Source organism: Nicotiana attenuata, chromosome 10, assembly GCF_001879085.1.
Source record: "Nicotiana attenuata strain UT chromosome 10, NIATTr2, whole genome shotgun sequence".
NCBI lineage: Eukaryota > Viridiplantae > Streptophyta > Magnoliopsida > Solanales > Solanaceae > Nicotiana > Nicotiana attenuata.
This window is the reverse complement of record NC_031998.1, coordinates 49253304-49258754: the sequence shown is the minus strand read 5'-3', so window position 1 is coordinate 49258754 and position 5451 is coordinate 49253304.

Genomic DNA, 5451 nt, shown 5'->3' with positions numbered 1-5451 from the left:
AAGAGAGTTAAAGCACGAAGGGTGATGCCGTGCATTGTTGGTTTTGTGAGGAAAGAGTGTAAAGCACGAAGGGTGATGCCGTACCGCACGATGTACCATTCCGTGCCTATTATATCGATTTCATGGTGAGGAAAGCGTGTAAAGTACGAAGGGTGATGCCGTGCCGCACGATGTACCATTCCGTGCCTATTATATTGATTCTTACGGTGAGGACGAGAGTAAAAGCACGAAGGGTGATGCCGTGCACTTGTCCTTGATTTCCCTGATTCTTGCTGATAATTGAGTTATGTTGTCCTTTACGTTTATTTACTGATTTTCTGTTGTTACTTGATTTCATTTCGTGGTTATAGATTCCCTTATCCTATTTGCCTTGTGATTGTTATTTGGGTGAGGAAGAGCATAAAGCACGAAGGGTGATGCCGTGTATTGTTTTGGTGAGAGAGTGTTAAAGCACGAAGGGTGATGCCGTGTATTGTTTTGGTGAGAGAGAGTAAAAGTACGAAGGGTGATGCCGTGTACTTGTCTTTGATTTCCTATTTTTTTTGATAACTGAGTTATGATTTCTCTACACCAAATTGCTGGTTTCCTGTTGATACTTGTTGTACCCCGCTGCATGATTTCACCTTCCTATTTTCAACTGAACTGTGGTGATCCTCGTATTTATTTGTTGCTCTTCTGTTACTATTCGATGTTTCCCCGCAGCATGCCTTCCCCCTCCCATACTTGACTGTATATGATTGTTTCTTTCTGTACTTCTTTTCCGCTGTATGTAGTTAAATTGCACATGTTTATTTGGTAGTCTAGTCCTAGCCTCGTCACTACTTCGCCGAGGTTAGGCAAGGCATTTACCAGCACATGGGGTCGGTTGTGCTGATACTACACTATGCACTCTTTTGTGTAGACCCCAGTGTTGTAGGCTTCGGACCGCAGTGGGATTGCTGATTCTTGTTCATCAGGCGACCCGAGGTAGTCCTGCAGGCGTCCGCAGGCCTTGGCGTCTCCTTCTATCTACTATTCCTGTTTCTTTCATGCAATTCCAGAGACAGTGTTGTATTTATTTCTTTCAGATCTTTATTTGTAGTATTCTTAGACCGTCTATGAAACTGTAACACCAGTTCTGGGTAGTTGAGATTCAAACAGTTGTATTAGATTCATGTTCAGATAGCTTATTGTTTTTCTTCCGCATATGTTAAATTCCGCTGTTAAAATGTTATTTCTTCGTAATTGTTAAAGGATATAAAATGGGTAAAAAGGTAAATAGTTAAACTGGTTGTCTTGCCTAGCTTTCACGAGTAGGCGCCATCATGACTCCCGAGGGTAGAAAATCCGGGTCGTGACAAGTTGGTATCAGAGCTCTAGGTTACATGGGTCTCACAGTTCACATACAAGCTTAGTAGAGTCTGAGGGATCGGTACGGAGACATATGTATTTATCTCCCAGAGGCTACAGAGTTAGGAAATGTTTCACTTCTATTCTTCTCTGTCGTGTGATTTTGTTCTCACTACTAAATTGAAACCTCTACTCTTGTCCTTTCGCGAATGGCAAAGTCATGTACCGCTTCTTTAGCCGAGCAGCAGCACAGACCGGTGATAGATCAGCTACGTGTTCGGAGGCTTTGTGGAGGTTGGATAAGTTTCACCAAGCTCTTCACTACCACTTTCAGCGGTGCATCTTCTGAGGATCCACAGGACTATTTAGGCAGCTGTCACGAGGTTCTCAGGAACATGGGGACAGTGGAGACCAATGGGGTCGACTTTGCTACTTTTCGCTCGTCTGGACCCGCCAAGACTTGTTGGAGAGATTATTGTTTGGCTAGACCAGTTAGGTCATCAACTTTGACTTGTGATCAGTTTTCTCAGCTATTTCTGGAGTAGTTTCTTCCTGTCACTGAGAGAGAGAGAGTGAGGAGGTTCATTGAGGGACTCGTTCAGCCCGCTCAGTCAGCTAGAGGTGGAGGTAGAGGTATTAGAGGTGGAGGTACAAGTACTGTTCTGGTTTGTAGTAGAGATGCTTCGCTTTTATTTGATCCAGGATCTACATACTCCTATGTGTCATCTTATTTTGCACCGTATCCGGTCATGCATAGTGATTCTTTGAGTGCTCCTGTTTATGTGTCTACGCCGGTGGGTGATTCTATTATGGTAGATCGTGTCCATCGCTCTTGTGTAGTTGTGATTGGGGGTCTTGAGACTCGAGTAGATTTATTGCTTCTGGACATGGTCGATTTCGATGTTATATTGGGGATGGACTGGTTATCACCTTACCACGCTATCTTGGACTATCATGCAAAGACTGTGACCTTAGCCTTACCAGGTTTGCCTCGTTTAGAGTGGAAAGGGACTCCTGGTCATTCTACTCGTAGTGTTATCTCTTATGTGAAGGCTCGACGTATGGTTGAGAATGGGTGTTTGGCCTATTTGGCATATGTTCGTGATTCTAGTGCCGAGGTTCCTTCTATTGATTCTGTGCTCATTGTTTGCGAGTTTCCGGAGGTATTCCCTTCAGACCTGCCGGGTATGCCGCCCGATAGGGATATTGACTTTTGCATTGATTTGGCTCCGAGCACTCAGCCCATTTCTATCCCGCCGTATCGTATGGCCCCGCCTGAGTTGAAGGAGTTGAAGGAGCAGTTACAAGACTTGCTTGAGAAGGGTTTCATTAGACCTAGTGTTTCGCCTTGGGGTGCGCCAGTGTTGTTTGTTAAGAAGAAGGATGGATCGATGAGAATGTGCATTTATTACCGGCAGTTGAACAAGGTTACAATCAAGAATAAGTATCCATTGCCGAGGATTGATGATTTGTTTGATCAGCTTCAGGGTGCCAAGGTATTTTCAAAGATTGATTTGAGATCTGGCTACCATCAGTTGAGGATTTGGGCATCCGATGTCCCTAAGACAGCTTTTTGCACTCGGTACGGACATTATGAGTTCTTGGTTATGTCATTTGGGTTGACAAATGCCCCAGCAGCTTTTATGGATTTGATGAACCGAGTGTTCAGGCCTTATTTGGATTCGTTCGTGATAGTCTTCATTGATGATATTTTGATATAATCCCGCAATCGGGAAGAGCACGAGCAGCATCTCAGGGTGGTTCTTCAGACTCCGAGGGATAGTCAGTTATATGCAATGTTCTCGAAGTGTGAGTTCTGGTTGAGTTCAGTTGCATTTCTGGGTCATGTTGTGTCAGTAGAGGGTATTCAGGTTGATCCGAAGAAGATTGAGGCAGTCAAGAACTGGCCTAGGCCAGCATCAGCCACAGAGATTCAGAGTTTCTTGGGTTTGGCAGGCTACTATCGTCGGTTCGTAGAGGGGTTTTCGTCTATCGCAGCCCCGATGACCAGGTTGACCCAGAAGGGTGCCCAGTTCAGATGGTCGGACGAGTGTGAGGCGAGCTTTCAGAGGCTCAAGACAGCTCTGACCACGACACCGGTGTTGGTTTTGCCCACAGGTTCAGGGCCTTATACAATTTATTGTGATGCATCTCGTATTGGGCTTGGTACAGTGTTGATGCAGGACGGCAAGGTCATTGCCTATGCTTCGCGGCAGTTGAAGATTCATGAGAAGAACTATCCGGTTCATGATTTGGAGTTGGCAGCCATTGTTCACGCATTGAAGATTTGGAGGCATTATCTGTATGGCGTGGCATGTGAGGTGTTCACGGACCACAAGAGTCTTCAGTATTTGTTCAAGCAAAAGGAGTTGAATTTGAGGCAGAGGAAGTGGTTGGAGTTGTTGAAAGATTATGATATCACTATTTTATATCATCCGGGAAAGGCCAATGTGGTGGCCGATGCTGTGAGTAGGAAGTCAGCCAGTATGGGCAGTCTTGCTTACATTCCGGTCGGTGAGAGACCGCTTGCTTTGGATGTTCAGGCTTTAGCCAATCAGTTCATGAGGTTGGATGTTTCTGACCCTAGTCGTGTGTTGGCTTGCACGATCGCTTATTCTTCTTTATTGGAGCGTATCCATGATCGACAGTATGATGATCCCCATTTGTGTGTCCTTAGGGACACGGTGCAGCGCGGAGGTGACAAGCAGGTTACCTTAGATGATGATGGAGTTTTGAGATTGCAGGGTCGAGTTTGTGTGCCTAATGTGGATGGGCTCCGAGAGTTGATCTTAGAGGAGGCCATAGCTCCCGGTACTCTATTCATCCGGGCGCCGCAAAGATGTATCAGGATTTGCGGCAACATTATTGGTGGTGGAGAATGAAGAAGGATATCGTTGCATATGTAGCTCGGGTTTGAATTGTCAGCAGGTTAAGTATGAGCATCAGAGGCCTGGTGGTTTGTTCCAGAAGATTGAGATTCCTGAGTGGAAGTGGGAGCGGATCACTATGGACTTCGTTTTTGGACTCCCACGGACTCAGAGGAAGTTTGATGCAGTGTGGGTTATTGTTGATAGGCTGACCAAGTCAGCGCATTTCATTCCTGTGGCAGTTTCCTATTCTTCCGAGAGGTTAGCTGAGATCTATATCCGGGAGATTGTTGTCTTCATGGTGTGCCCGAGTCTATCATTTCGGGCCGAGGTACGCAGTTTACCTCACATTTCTGGAGAGCAGTTCAGCGAGAGTTGGGCACACGGGTTGAGTTGAGCACAACATTTCATCCTCAGACGGACGGGCAATCCGAGCGGACCATTCAAATTTTGGAGGATATGCTCCGAGCTTGTGTCATTGACTTTGGAGGCTTGTGGGATCAGTTTTTTCCTTTAGCAGAGTTTGCCTACAACAACAGCTACCAGTCGAGTATCAGATGGCTCCTTTGAGACTTTATATGGTAGGCGGTGTCGGTCTCCGGTTGGATGGTTTGAGCCGGGAGAGGCTCGGTTGTTGGGTACGGATCTGGTTCAGGAGGCCTTGGACAAGGTCAGGATTATTTAGGATAGGCTTCGTACAACTCAGTCCAGGCAGAAGAGTTATGCAGACCGCAAGGTTCGAGATGTGGCTTTTATGGTCGGTGAGCAGGTATTACTCCGAGTGTCGCCTATGAAGGGCGTGATGAGATTTGGGAAGAAGGGAAAGCTTAGCCCTAGGTTCATTGGTCCATTTGAGATTCTTGATCGAGTGAGAGAGGTGGCTTATAGACTTGCATTGCCGCCGAGCTTATCAGCCNAATGGCCATGAACAGTTGCTCCGGGGGTGGCCAAATAAGGCTTAGCTGATCGTATCACTATCGAGTCAACTTGAACAAGTATAACTTGACCCGATTTGAGGGGCGGTCCATTTTTGGCTATACATACATTTTCACAAATAAACTGTCCAAGACTAATTATTTTAGATGTCTCTTCACAATAATTGTGATGGAGAAAATACCAATTCAAATTGACTGGATTTAAAATAATGGTACGACATGGATCGGGATTAAAAATTTTTCCATTTTCATCCATTAAATAATATTTTAATTTAATCACCGGAACAACTAAAGGAAAATTGGCTCCAGATTGGAAAGGT